At 46.6% G+C, this 15535-nt stretch overlaps 1 pseudogene; it reads right to left on the bottom strand.

The window, feature by feature from the left end:
* Nucleotides 1-1051: 1051 nt before the first annotated feature.
* On the bottom strand, nucleotides 1052-15023 carry LOC137345736 (netrin-G1-like; annotated as a pseudogene).
* Between the last annotated feature and the right edge of the window lie 512 nt (nucleotides 15024-15535).

Raw genomic sequence — 15535 nt, 5'->3', positions numbered from 1 at the left:
CACTTGAAATGCCATAGCATACAAGGCTATGGGCAAAGTGCTGGGAAAGGGTATTAGAACAGTTAGACACTTGATAGCGGCATAGACACTATGGGCCGAAGGGCCTGTTTCTGTGCTGTATGACTCGATAACTATGACACTGTTGGAGGGTCAGCTCTGAGGGAGTGCTGCAATGTTGGAAGATCAGTACTGAGAGTGCGTTGCACTGTTGAAGGTTCAGTACTGAGGGATTGTTGCACTGTCACAGGGTCAGTACTGAGGGAGTGCTGCACTGTCAGAGGAACAATACTGAGGGAGTGTTTCACTGTCAGAGGGTCAGTTCTGAGGGAGTGCTGCACTGTCAGAGGGTCAGTACTGAGGGAGAGTTTCACTGTCAGATGGTCAGTCTGAGGGAGTGCTGCACTGTCAGAGGGTCAGTACTGAGTGAGTGTTTCACTGTCAGAGGGTCAGTACTGAGGGAACGCTGCACTGTCAGAGGGTCAGTTCTGAGGGAGTGTTGCACTGCCAGAGGGTCAGTACTGAGGGAGCGGTGCACTGTGGAATGGTCAGTTCTGAGGGAATGTTGCACTGTTGGATGGTCAGTTCTGACGGAATGTTGCACTGTCAGAGGCTCAGTACCGAGGGAGTGCTGCACTGTCGGAGGGTCAGGACTGAGGGAGTGCTGTGCTGTCAGAGGGTCCTGACAGAGGGAATTCCAGAGCTTATGACCCAGTCAGCTGAAGGCCCAGTTCCCACATGTTCCTGCTCAAGTCTCGCACTCCCGGTCAGTTTGGGGTGTTATAGTCACTCCCTGTTCACACCTACACCTGTTCCTCATTCACTCCCTGTTCACACTTACACCTGTTCCTCATTCACTCCCTGTTCACACCTACACCTGTTCCTCACTCACTCCCAATTCACACCTACACCTGTTCCTCACTCACTCCCTGTTCACATCTACACCTGTTCCACACTCATTCCCTGTTCACACCTACACCTATTCCTCACTCACTCCCTGTTCACACCTACACCTCTTCCACACTCAATCCCTGGTCACTCCTACACCTGTTCCTCAGTCAGTGTGGGATGAGGGAGGTTTGAGGAGAATGGTTCGATCCCGATACAGAAATGGGCTCTGGGTCAGCGGGTCACAGGTCAGAGAGCGTAGGTCATACTTACGGCCACTGGCGACAGTGTCAGGGAAGCCTGGAGAGGAAAACAGAAACACTAAGAGTTAGAGAGACGTCTGATTAACAATCTTTATTAATGAAGACACTAATACAACCCATCACATGGAGTGTTCATGGGATCAACCTCACTCAAACTCACAAACAAAGATCTCATGGGGGATTCACATGCTGCATCCTCTGGGTGTTCAAACCAGCTCCAGGTGAGACCAGGTCGAGTTACTAAAGTGCTCACGTAAGGTGAGTGTGAGGTTAGTGTGTAAGTACGTTCCCACTACGTGTGATTAATGTGTAAGTGAGCAGGGTTAATATGTAAGGGGGTCAGTAATCACATAGACCCCTCCCCCACTGCCCATTTGTGTCACTCTCTGTTTCCTGATCTCGGGACATTCCACACACAGCAATGACCACAGATATCCCTCACAACCTTCACTTCCTGATCTGCTTCAGATATTTATTACACAGAGGCTTATTCTCCTTTCACCCTCCCCAGCTGTTCCCCAGATGTTCATCCAGATGTTCACATTCCATTCACACATCAGTCTCCACCTCACTGCTACCTCTGGATCTGTGTGTGTGTCCCGAGTGAGATTTCATCACATTTAACCCATACGACTATTCTAACCTCACTCTCTACATCATGTCAGCAATTCCACCTTGTTCACTGACTCCGACATTACACTGAGAGAGGCTTCAAAATCCTGAAGGGTTTTGATGGAGTAAATAAGGAGAAAGTGTTTCCAGTGGCAGGAGGGTCAGTGACCAGAGGACACAGATTGAAGAGAACTAGTAAAGAACCAGAGGGGGAGAGGAGGAGAATTTTATTTATACACAGCGAGTTGTTGTGATCTGGAATGTTCTGCCTGAAAGGGCAATGGACGCAGATTCAATAATGACTTTTTCAATTGAATAAATACTTGAAAAAGATGAATTTACAGGGTTATGGGGAAAGAGCAGGAGAGTGGGATTAATTGGATAGATCTTTCAAAGAGCCGGCACAGGCACGATGGGCCGAATGTCCTCCTTCTGTGCTGTCTGATTCTCTGATTCTGTGTCTGTACAATCTCCCACTGTCAGTCTCTGTTTACACATTAACACAATCACAAACATCCATTGGGTTGTATTTTGGAATCGATGCGTTGCCGGGAGTTACGATGAGAATGAAATATGAAGTGAATCTTCCGCCGGCACTGGGCCGGGCCGGAGAAGCGCTCGTTACTCACAGACATTGGCCGTCCCTTTGGGGATTGGGAGGTACGAGCCCGCTGTCCACCGTCGGCCTTGAAAACCTTTCTTACATCTCCCGCAGTCTGACCCCGTCGTGTTGTGTTCACAGCTTCCCTTTCTCCAAGATACAGTTGCTGGTGTGAAGATTGCACTTTCACCTGGTAACAAACAACAGCAAGCTGGTTTAAAATAACCTGATCAGCTCTGTTAGACAGGGGACTCTCCGCTCCGGGACTCTGCTCCCCCTTTACCAGCTTAGCTCTGGAATCTCCAACACTTTTCCCCCCACTTATTGCATTTCAAAGCAGACGGCAGGACAATTTCTGGTTGTGTTTCTGTTGATTGACGATCAGATTCTGAGCAGCAACAAGTACAAGTTAGGAGAGAGTTTATAATCAGCTCAACTGTTCCAGAGTCCTCAAAGAATGAACTGGTATTTAAACAGCATCATTAATGCAGTAAAAGCCCCAAGGTGCTTCACAGGAGCAAAAATCAGACCAAAACTGACTCCGAGTGAGATAAGGAGATATTAGGACAGGTGACCAAAAGCTTGGAGAAAAGTAGGTTGAAGGAGGATCTTAAAGGAGGAGAGAGAGGGAGAGACACGGAGAGGTTTGAGTTGGGAATTCCAGAGCTTAGGGTCCAGGCAGCTGAAGGTACAGCTGCCAGTGGTGGAGTGAAGTACATGGGAGATAGAAGAGGACAGAATTCGAGGAGTGCAGAGATCTCGGAGGGTTTTATTCGGCTGTTGGAAAATATTATTAGAAATCAGTTTTTCTCTGTAACCTCCTCCAGTTCCACAACCCTCCAAGGGAGGGAGGATTGAGACTGCAGAGGGATTTGAAGACAAGGATGAGAATTTTAAAACTGAGGCATTGTCAGACCAGGAGCCAATGTCGATCAGCAGCAACAACAACAGAAAACAACTGGTATAGGACCGCTAACACAGTAAAACATCCCAAAGTGCTTCACAGGAGAGTCAATCAGATAGAAACTGACACCGAGCCACATGAGGAGGAGACACTCAGAGCAGTGACTGAAGATGGAGACTGAAAAACTGATAATCTCCACCTTCCCTCTTCTCCTGGGACACTCCTGACTTTCCCCATTTTCACCCAAATCCCAAACCAGCCAGATTATCCCCAGGGTTTGCTCAGAAAGGGTTAAACCTGGGAATCTCTTCAAAGGGTTTAAACCGAAATCATTCAATTCCCACTGGGCGGGAAACAGCAGGAATTCCAGGAATTGTAAATGACGAGTAATTGATGATTAATGAATAATTAAATATTAAATCTGCTGCAGCAAAACACTAAACTAATCCCAGCCCATCTTTTACTGGATGTTTGTAAAATATCATGAATTCATTCATTTGATGATTGAATTTGCTGGACTGATTCCAGTTTTAGTTCACTGGGAACTCCAGCTTCAGATCAGGTGAATGAGCAACATTCAGTGATAGAATGACTGTCGTTTACAGAACAAACAACTCTGCTTTTCAACAGAAATCTCCAGGAAATGTGACAGGAAAACTGACAGGAGTGGATATCAGTGATTCAGGATAGAGAGAGGAAGCAGAGTGTGGGATTTGGGATCAGTTGGATAGATTGGGACACAGACACAGACTGGGAAAAGGCAGGTTCGGGACTGAAGTCAGGGACAACCTGCTGGTGAAAGTTTTTAAAAATATTCTAACGGACACAATCGTATCACTAACATCGACTGTGAATCCATCACTCCACTGACGGCGGTCATGCCTTCAGCTGCCTGGGCCCAAAGCTCTGGAATTCTGTCCCTAAAGCTCTCCATCTCTCTCCCTCTCTCTCTCTCTCTCCTTTAAAACACTCCTTAAAACTGACATGTATGACCAAGCTTTTGGTTACCTGCCCTAATATCTCCTTATTTATCTCGGTGTTATATTTGGTCTGATTTACTCTCCTTTGAAGCAGTTTGAGATGTTTTACTAAGTTAAATGTACCACATAAATACAAGTTGTTGTTGTTTAGTCTGTGTGATTTGGAAAGGCCCAAAGTGTTGGACCCGTCTCTCTGCCGTGAAGCATGAGAACACTGCTCTCGCTGACTCTGTATTAACAGCATCGAGCCGCTGTTTAACTCACTGCGAAGGAGAAGCTTCAAAATCTGCAGATTGGACGTTGCACAGTTTGCAAATTCACAGTTATGGGAAATATTTACCAAACTAAGCAAAACATGGACAGTTCCTTGGAGTCAAATGAACGGCAGCGTAAACATTTTCCTGCTCCTGTTCTCTAATTAGTGTCTGAAGATTCTCCTGGACTAAAAGCTCGAGTGAGTCTCCCAGAAGCTGAGTGTAGAATAATGAGGTAATGGCTCCGAGTCCCGGAGATTGTGTGATGGGTGAATGGGAACTCACTGATCGAGACTGAATATAGATTGAACAGGAAGGAAGTGTTCAGTCAGAATCATTCATTAAATCATCAGCGACTTTGATCGAGTAAATAAGGAGAAACTGTTTCCAATGGCAGGAGGGTCGGTGACCAGAGAGACACAGATTGAAGGGATTTGGTAAAAGAACCAGAGGGGGAGATGAGGAGAATTTTATTTACACAGCGAGTTGTTGTGATCTGGAATGTCCTGCCTGAAAGGGCACTGGAAGCAGATTCAATAATAACTTTCATTACCAGAAGGGGAAAATTCACAGGGCTATAGGGAAAGAGCAGGGGAGTGGGACTAATTAAATAGATCTTTCAAAGAGCCAGCACAGACACGATTGACTGAATGGCCTCCTCTGTGCTGTCTGATTCTCTGACTCACTGAATCCTGATGAATCATAGAATCATACAAAGTTTAAGGCACGGAAAGAGGCCACTTGGTCCATCGTGTCTGTGCAGGCCGGAAAACGATCCACCTATTCTAGTCTCACCTTCTAGCATTTGGTCTGTAGCCCTGAAGATTAGTGCACTTGAGGTGCATATCCAGACTCCCTTTTGAATGAGTTGATGGTCTCTGCCTCAACTACCCTTTCACACAATGAGTTCCAGACCCCCGCCACCATCTGGGTGAAAACATTTTTCCTCATTCCCCCCTACCAATCACTTTAAATCTATGCCCACTAGTCACTGACCTCTCTGCTAAGGTGAATAGGCCCTTCACCTCCACTCTATCCGGGCCCTTCAAAATTTTGTACATTTCAATCAGATCTCCCCTCAGCCTTCTCTGTTCCAAGGCAATCAATCCCAGCCTATCCTATCTTTCCTCACAGCTGCATTTTTCCAGTCCTGGCAACATCCTCGTAAATCTTCTTTGTACCTTCTGCGGTGCAATTACATCCGTTCTTTAATGAGGTGACCAGAACTGCACACAGTACTCAAGTTGTAGCCTAACCAATGAGTTATACAGTTCCAGCATAACCTCCCTGATCTTATATTCTATACCTTGGCTACTAAAGGAAAGGATTCCATCTGCCTTCTTAACCATCTTATCGACCTGTCCTGCTCCTTTCAGGGATCTGTGGACATTCACTCCAAGGTCCTTCACTTCCTCTACACTTCTCAGTACTTTCCCATTTATCATGTATTCCTTTGCCTTGTTTGACCTCCCCAAATGCATCACCTCACACTTCCCCAGGTTGAATCCATTTGCCGCTTTTCTGCCCACCTGACCAGACCATCAATATCTTCCTGCAGCCTACAGCTATCCTCCTCGCTATCTACCACACGGCCAATCTTTGTATCGTCTGCAAACCTCTTGATCATGTCCCTTACATTTACGTCCAAATTGTTAATATATACCACAAAAAGGAGGGGACCCAATACTGAGCTGTGCGGAACATCACTGGAAACAACTGTCCAGTCACTAAAACACCCGTCAACAATTACCCTTTGTTTCCTGCCACTGAGCCAATTTTGTATCCAACTTTCAGCATTTCGCTGGATCCCATGGGTTTTTTTTTTAACTAGTCTGTCATGTGGGACCTTGTCAAAAGCCTTGCTAAAATCCATGTAGACCACATCAACTGCACTACTGTCATCTATCTTCCTTGTTACTTCTTCAAAAAATTCGATCAAGTTGGTCAAACAAGATCATCCCTTAACAAATCCATGCTGACTATCCTTGATTAACCTCTGCCTTTCTAAGTGATAGTTTATCCTGTCTCTCAGAATAGATTCCAATAACTTGTCCATTACTGAGGTTAGACTGACTGGTCTGTAATTATTCGGTCTATCCTTTGCTCCCTTTTTAAACAGAGGTACAACGTTAGCAGTTCTCCAATCCTCCGGCACCACACCTGTATCCAGTGAAGACTGGAAAATGATGGTCAGACCTTCTGCTGTTTCCTCTCTTGCTTCTTTTAACAGCCAAGGGTACATTTCATCTGGCCCTGGTGATTTATCAACCTTTAAGGATGCTAATCCCATCAATACTTCCTCTCTCCCTATGTTTATCACCTCCAGTACTTCACACTCCTCCTCCTTAACTACAATATCTGCATCGTCCCCCTCTTTTGTGAATACGGACGCAAAGTATTCATTAAGTACCATACCAACATCTTCTGCCCCTACACAAAATTACCATTTTGGGCTTTTATGGGCCCTACTTTCTCCTTAGTTATCCTCTTACTCTTAATATATTGAGAAAACATCTTTGGGTTCATCTTGATTTTGCTTGCCAATATTCTTTCATGCCCTCTCTTTGTTTTCCTGATTTTCTTTTTTGATTTCACCCCTCCACTTTCTATACTCCTCACGGCTTTCTGTAGTATGGAGTTCTCAGTGTCGGACATAAGCTTTCTTTTTCTGCCTTATCTTACCCTGTAGGCTCCTTGACATCTATAGGGCTCTAGATTTGGTCATCCCACCCTTTTTCTTTGTGAGAACATGTTTACTCTGAACCCCTTGAATCTCCCCTTTGAATGCCTCCCACTGCTCTGACACTGATTTACCTTCAAGTAGCTGTTTCCAGTCCACTTTTGCTAAGTCACTCCTCAGTTTAGTAAAATTGGCCTTGTCCCAATTGAGAACTCTAACTCCTGTTCTGTCTCTGTCCTTTTCCATAATTCTGTTAAAACTGACTGAATTATGATCACTACCACCAGAATGCTCTCCCACTGCCCCCCCTTCCACCTGTCCATCTTCATTTCCTAAAACTACGTTTAAAACTGCACCTTCTCTTGTTGGACTTGCTACATACTGGGCAAAAAAGTTCTCCTGAATGCACCTCAAGAATTCTGCTCCCTTCATTCCTTTCACACTAAAACTATCCCAGTTAGTATTGGGGTAGTTAAAATCCCCTACTATTACTGCTCTATTGTTCTTGCACTTCTCAGAGATTTGCTGACACATTTGCTCTTCTATCCCCCTCTGACTATTTGGGGTCTATAGTACACTCCCAGCCATGTGACTGCCCTTTTTTTGTTCCTTAGTTCAATCCATATGGCCTCATTTGATGAACCTCCTGACATATCATCCCTCTTCACAGCTGTAATAATTTCCTTGACCAAAATTGCCACTCCCCTTCCTTTCTTATCCCCTTCCCTATCACGTCTGAAAACCCTGTAAACCAGGAACACTGAGCTGCCATTCCTGTCCCTCCTTAAGCCATGTTTCTGTAATAGCTATGATATCATACTGCCGCGTGTCTATCTGTGCCCTCAGCTCATCTGCTTTATTTGTAATACTCCTTGCATTGAAGTAGATACCCTTGAGCACTGCCAAAATCATTTTTTAATTTCCTAACCTTTGTTTCCTCTGTCTTCCAGACTCATCCATTAACTTTCTGCCTTCCATTTTTATTTCTGATTTTCTCCCAAATGAGTCTACCCTCAGGTCCCCATCCCCCTGCCAAATTAGTTTAAACCATCCCCAACAGCACGAGCAAAACGTCCCACAAGGAACTCAGTCCCAGCTCTGTTCAGGTGCAACCCATCCAGCCTGTACAGGTCCCATTTCCCCCAGAGCCAGTCCTAATGTCCCAGGAATCTAAAGCCCTCCCTCCTGCACCATCTTTCCAGCCATGCATTCATCTGTCGTATCCTTCTATTTCTGTACTCACTTTGCATGGCACTGGGAGTAATCTGGAGATTACTACTTTTGAGGTCTTGCTTGATAATTTCTTACCTAGCTGCCTAAATTCTGACTGCAGGACCACATCCCTCTTTCTACCTATGGCGTTGGTCCCGCTGTAGACCGCAACTGCTGGCTGTTCACCCTCCCCCTTCACGATGCTCTGCAGCCACTCAATGACATCCTTGAGCCTGGCACCAGGGAGGCAACACACCATCCTGGATTCATGTCTGTGGCCACAGAAACACCTGTCTGTTCCCCTGACTATTGAATCACCAATCACTATGGCTCTTCCAGTCTTCCCTGTAGCCCCCCCTGTATGCAGCTGAACCACCCGTAGTGCCATGGACTTGGGTCTGGCTGAAATCCCCAGGTGAAGTATCACTTTCCTCAGTATTCAGAACTAAATACCTGTTGGAGAGTAAGATGCACTCAGGGATCTCCTGCACTACCTGCCATTTTCTTTTTGACTACCTGGTGGACTCCCATTCCCTCTCTCCCTGCATACTCTTAAGCTGTGGGGTGGCCACATCTATAAATGTGCTATCCACATAGCTCTCATCCTCATGAATACACTGCAGTGTCTGCAGCTCAAACTGCAGCAATTGACAACCCTTCCTGCACAAATGGTTCTCCAGGATACAGGAAGCATCCTGGAGCTCCCATATAGCACAGGAGGTGCATTCTCGAGGTTGAAACACACCTGCCATTTTTTTATTTATTAGTTAATCCTTTGTTACTGCTACAAAAAAACCTTATCAATACTGCAACACCTTAGAGTTTTTAATAAAACCTTACCGGTACTGATAAATCCTACTTAAAATCAATACAGTTCACTAGTTAAAATAAACCTTACTCAAAAAAAAAACTTACCAGCTACTCACTTGTTCAAAATACTCAGCAGCTTATCACTTGTTCTAAAGTTATACTTTTCTTGATTACACAGGTATGTAGACCTTCCTACTGGTAATAGATCTTGCCAATGCTAATAAAGCTTGCCAATTCTAATAAACCTTACTATTATTAATAAACCTTACAAATACTGATATACCCTTATAATACTTGATGCAATTTATGTATTAAGTTGTCCAAATTTGAGCAAATACATTCCCTGCTGGTCTCTCTCTTTCACTCCGTATTATAAATTCCACTTTAGTTTTTAGTTTATATAACATGGAATTGATCAAGTCTTATTTTATATTTGATTGACTGAGATTAAGATAAATTAAATTAAATAAATTTAATGAGACTGGACTTCGGCAGTGTTGAGAGTAAAGGTTGTGCTGCTCGATTGGCTGAACACTGAGCAGGAAATGGCTCCCTCATGGTGAGCCAGCCAGCAGGACTCTGAAAGCTCACTAACAAGCTCATCACCAGGGACAGGGGGAGCTGTCACAGTGCTGCTCTGTACAGACTGTCACAGAGACATTCAGGGAAGCTTTCACAGTCCACACAGGGGCAGCTGACAGTGCTGAGAGGGCCGAGGGAGGGATCCCGATCTATCACTGTAAAACCTCACCAGTTACCGAGTGCTCCCATCAGTGAATCTGAGCAGAAACAGTGAGGAGATCTCACTCTCCGGGAATCTCCAACAGATTGAGAGTGACCCCCAAATATTGGCTCTGATAGAGTGACTCCAGACGTTGGCCCTGACAGAGTGACTCCAGATGTTGACCCTGATTATGCCCACCCCCCAGATGTTGACCCTGACCCGGTGCTCCCTGGATGTGAAGTGTGGGGTCAGTGACTCTGTCCAGAAGAGTTGAGGAGCTCTCACCGCACGCGGATGTCCAGGTTGGAGATGGCGTAGAAGTATTTGGAGAGGTTGAGTGGGTCAACACTGGTGGGCCCAGTGGCCGGCCGGAGCAGCCTGACCCGCAGGTCGGTCAGGGTGAAGAAGTCCCTCAAGTCCTTCGTGGTGTCCAGCTGGCCGTACAGTGAGGCCATGTCACGGAGACGGGCCCCCCGAACAGGACGAAACGCTCCTGGATCTCGAAGCGGACCATCTTGTCCACCTTCCACACATAGCCCCTGGAGTACTCCTCCGTACAGATGATGTCCAGCACCGAGGCCGGCCTCAGATCCCGGGCCCTTCTCGGCTCCATCCCGAAGGAGTTGAGGCAGTCGGCTGTATAGAACTGGTAGGGCTGCCAATTCTGGCCATGGTCCAGAGACTTCTCCAGGACCATCTCAGTGTAAGTTAAAAGTTAATTCCCTTTTGTTTTCGGAGGACCAGGGGACTGCTGGGTAAGTAAAAACTATATATTTGGGTGGTGGCTGTACCCGAGACACTACACGTGTAGTGTCTCCCATCCACCCTCCTCCTCTAACCAAAAAAAAAGGACTCTGGTGTGTTGATAAGGTAAACTTTTTATTTAAGAAGTTCTGTCCGTTGGATTGCTAACCTAACAAGTTTTGACATTTTTTTTTGGTTTTTCAGTAGATTTGTTGGGAATTTAGAATAGTGGGAATGGAGGTTAAGGCAGTTGTATGTTCCTCCTGCAGAATGTGGGAGGTAAGGGTCGCCAAGAGTGTCCCTGCTGACTGCATCTGCGGGAAGTGCACCCAACTCCAGCTCCTCGAGAACCGCGTTAGGGAACTGGAGCTGGAGCTGGATGAACTTCGGATCATTCGGGAGGCGGAGGGGGTTATTGAAAGGAGTTATGGGGAGGTAGTCACACCTCAGGCAAAAGAAGTAGGTAGTTGGGTTACCGTCAGGGGAAGGAGAGGGAACCAGCAGGCAGTGCAGGGATCCCCTGTGGCCGTTTCCCTCAACAACAGGTATACCGTTTTGGATACTGTTGCGGGAGACGACTTACCAGGGGTAAGCAATGGGGTACAGGTATCTGGCACAGAGTCTGTCACTGTTGCTCAGAAGGGAAGGGGGAAGAGGAGCAGAGCATTAGTCATCGGGGACTCCATAGTTAGGGGAACAGATAGGAGGTTCTGTGGGAACGAGAGAGACTCATGGTTGGTGTGTTGCCTCCCAGGTGCCAGGGTTCGTGATGTCTCGGATCGTGTTTTTGGGATCCTTAAGGGGGAGGGGGAGCAGCCCCAAGTCGTGGTCCACATAGGCACCAACGACATAGGTAGGAAGAGAGATGGGGATTTAAGACAGAAATTCAGGGAGCTAGGGTGGAAGCTTAGAGCGAGAACAAACAGAGTTGTTATCTCTGGGTTGTTGCCCGTGCCACGTGATAGCGAAGCGAGGAATAGGGAGAGAGAGGAGTTGAACACGTAGCTGCAGGGATGGTGCAGGAGGGAGGGTTTTGGTTTCCTGGATAATTGGGGCTCTTTCTGGGGTAGGTGGGACCTCTACAAACAGGATGGTCTTCACCTGAACCAGAGGGGTACCAATATCCTGGGGGGGAGATTTGCTAGTGCTCTTCGGCGGGGTTTAAACTAATTCAGCAGGGGAATGGGAACCTAAATTGTAGTGCCAGTGTACAGGATGTTGAGAGTAGTGAGGTCAGGGATATGGTTACAAGGACGCAAGAGGGCACTGGCAAGCAAGAACCTGGTTTAAAGTGTGTCTACTTCAACGCCAGGAGCATCCGGAATAAGGTGGGTGAGCTTGCAGCATGGGTTGTTACCTGGGATCTCGATGTAGTGGCCATTTCGGAGACATAGGTAGAGCAGGGGCAGGAATGGATGTTGCAGGTTCCGGGATTTAGATGTTTCAGTAAGAACAGAGAAGATGGTAAAAGGGGGGGGGGGTGTGGCATTGTTAATCAAGGAGAGTATTACAGCGACAGAAAGGACATTTGAGGACTCGTCTACTGAGGTAGTATGGGCCGAGGTTAGAAACAGGAGAGGTGAGGTCACCCTGTTGGGAGTCTTTTATAGACCTCCGAATAGTTCCAGAGATGTCGAGGAAAGGATAGCGAAGATGATTCTCGACAGGGGCGAGAGTAACAGGGTAGTTGTTATGGGGGACTTTAACTTTCCAAATATTGACTGGAAATTCTATAGTTCGAGTACTTTAGATGGGTCAGTTTTTGTCCAGTGTGTGCAGGAGGGTTTTCTGACACAGTATGTAGACAGGCCAACCAGGGGCGATGCCACATTGGATTTGATACTGGGTAATGAACCCGGCCAGGTGTTAGATTTAGATGTAAGTGAGCACTTTGGTGATAGTGATCACAATTCGGTTAGGTTTACCTTAGCGATGGGCAGGGACAGGTATATACCACAGGGCAAGAATTATAGCTGGGGGAAAGGAAATTATGATGCGATTAGGCAAGATTTAGGATGCGTAGGATGGGGAAGGAAACTGCAGGGGATGGGAACAATGGAAATGTGGAGCTTATTCAAGGAGCAGCTACTGCGTGCCCTTGATAAGTATGTACCTGTCAGGCAGGGAGGAAGTTGTCGAGCGAGGGAGGCGTGGTTTACTAAAGAAGTTGAAGCGCTTGTCAAGAGGAAGAAGAAGGCTTATGTTAGGATGAGACGTGAAGGATCAGTTAGGGCGCTTGAGAGTTACAAGCTAGCCAGGAAGGATCTAAAGGGAGAGCTAAGAAGAGCAAGGAGAGGACACGAGAAGTCATTGGCGGATAGGATCAGGGAAAACCCTAAGGCTTTCTATAGGTATATCAGGAATAAAAGAATGACTGGAGTTAGATTAGGGCCAATCAAGGATAGTAGTGGGAAGTTGTGTGTGGAATCAGAGGAGATAGGGGAAGCGTTAAATGAATATTTTGCGTCAGTATTTACAGTAGAGAAAGAAAATGTTGTCGAGGAGAATACTGAGATTCAGGCTACTAGGCTAGATGGGATTGAGGTTCACAAGGAGGAGGTGTTAGCAATTTTGGAAAGTGTGAAAATAGATAAGTCCCCTGGGCCAGATGGGATTTATCCTAGGATTCTCTGGGAAGCTAGGGAGGAGATTGCAGAGCCTTTGTCCTTGATCTTTATGTCGTCATTGTCGACAGGAATAGTGCCGGAAGACTGGAGGATAGCAAATGTTGTCCCCTTGTTCAAGAAGGGGAGTAGAGACAGCCCTGGTAATTATAGACCTGTGAACCTTACTTCGGTTGTGGGTAAAATGTTGGAAAAGGTTAGAAGAGACAGGATTTATAATCATCTGGAAAAGAATAAGCTCATTAGCGATGGTCAGCACGGTTTTGTGAAGGGTAGGTCGTGCCTCACAAACCTTATTGAGTTTTTCGAGAAGGTGACCAAACAGGTGGATGAGGGTAAAGCAGTGGATGTGGTGTATATGGATTTCAGTAAGGCGTTTGATAAGGTTCCCCACGGTAGGCTATTGCAGAAAATACGGAAGTATGGGGTTGAAGGTGATTTCGAGCTTTGGATCAGAAATTGGCTAGCTGAACGAAGACAGAGGGTGGTGGTTGATGGCAAATGTTCATCCTGGAGTTTAGTTACTAGTGGTGTACCGCAAGGATCTGTTTTGGGGCCACTGCTGTTTGTCATTTTTATAAATGACCTGGAAGAGGGTGTAGAAGGGTGGGTTAGTAAATTTGCGGATGACACTAAGGTCGGTGGAGTTGTGGATAGTGCCGAAGGATGTTGTAGGGTACAGAGGGACATAGATAGGCTGCAGAGCTGGGCTGAGAGATGGCAAATGGAGTTTAATGCGGAAAAGTGTGAGGTGATTCACTTTGGAAGGAGTAACAGGAATGCAGAGTACTGGGCGAATGGGAAGATTCTTGGTAGTGTAGATGAACAGAGAGATCTTGGTGTCCAGGTACATAAATCCCTGAAGGTTGCTACCCAGGTTAATAGGGCAGTTAAGAAGGCATATGGTGTGTTAGCTTTTATTAGTAGGGGGATCGAGTTTCGGAGCCACGAGGTCATGCTGCAGCTGTACAAAACTCTGGTGAGACCGCACCTGGAGTATTGCGTGCAGTTCTGGTCACCGCATTATAGGAAGGATGTGGAAGGTTTGGAAAGGGTGCAGAGGAGATTTACTAGGATGTTGCCTGGTCTGGAGGGAAGGTCTTATGAGGAAAGGCTGAGGGACTTGAGGTTGTTTTCGTTGGAGAGAAGGAGGAGGAGAGGTGACTTAATAGAGACATATAAGATAATCAGAGGGTTAGATAGGGTGGATAGTGAGAGTCTTTTTCCTCGGATGGTGATGGCAAACACGAGGGGTCATAGCTTTAAGTTGAGGGGTGATAGATATAGGACAGATGTTAGAGGTAGTTTCTTTACACAGAGAGTATTAGGGGCGTGGAACACCCTGCCTGCAGCAGTAGTAGACTCGCCAACTTTAAGGGCATTTAAGTGGTCATTGGATAGTCATTTGGATGAAAATGGAATAGTGTAGGTCAGATGGTTTCACAGGTCGGCGCAACATCGAGGGCCGAAGGGCCTGTACTGTGCTGTAATGTTCTAATGTTCTAATCTGCTCCGGCCGGCCTGACTCGAAGGTGATGACAATGTCCTCGGTCAGCTTGATGCTCTTGCCCCAGGACAGAGTGATGTTGACCAGGAGGGGCTCGGGGAAACTCCTCCAGGAGACGCTTTGCCAAAAGGTTGGGAATCCGCCCCTCGTCATCCAGCATCAGCTCAGGCGGGTGTGCGAGCTCGGGCATGCGAGCGCCACACTCGTCGTTGCTCATGTACGGGTTCTCCTGGAAAAGGAGACAAGAACAACATGGGTTAGATACAGAGTAAAGCTTCCTCTACACTGTCCCATCAAACACTCCCAGGATAGGTACAGCACGGGTTAGATACAGAGTAAAGCTCCCTCTACACTGTCCCATCAAACACTCCCAGGATAGGTACAGCACGGGTTAGATACAGAGTAAAGCTCCCTCTACACTGTCCCATCAAACACTCCCAGGATAGGTACAGCACATGTTAGATACAGAGTAAAGCTCCCTCTACACTGTCCCCATTAAACACTCCCAGGATAGGTACAGCACGGGTTAGATACAGAGTAAAGCTCCCTCTACACTGTCCCATCAAACAGTACCAGGACAGGTACAGCATGGGTTAGCGACAGAGTAAAGCTCCCTCGACACTGTCCCCATCAAACAGTACCAGGACAGGTACAGCATGGGTTAGCGACAGAGTAAAGCTCCCTCGACACTGTCCCCATCAAACAGTGCCAGGACAGGTACAGCAAGGGATTGGC

Source organism: Heterodontus francisci, chromosome 29, assembly GCF_036365525.1.
Source record: "Heterodontus francisci isolate sHetFra1 chromosome 29, sHetFra1.hap1, whole genome shotgun sequence".
In the NCBI taxonomy this organism is placed as follows: Eukaryota; Metazoa; Chordata; class Chondrichthyes; order Heterodontiformes; family Heterodontidae; genus Heterodontus; species Heterodontus francisci.
Note: the sequence above shows the minus strand (reverse complement) of the source record. Positions and strands in the feature narration are given on the sequence as shown.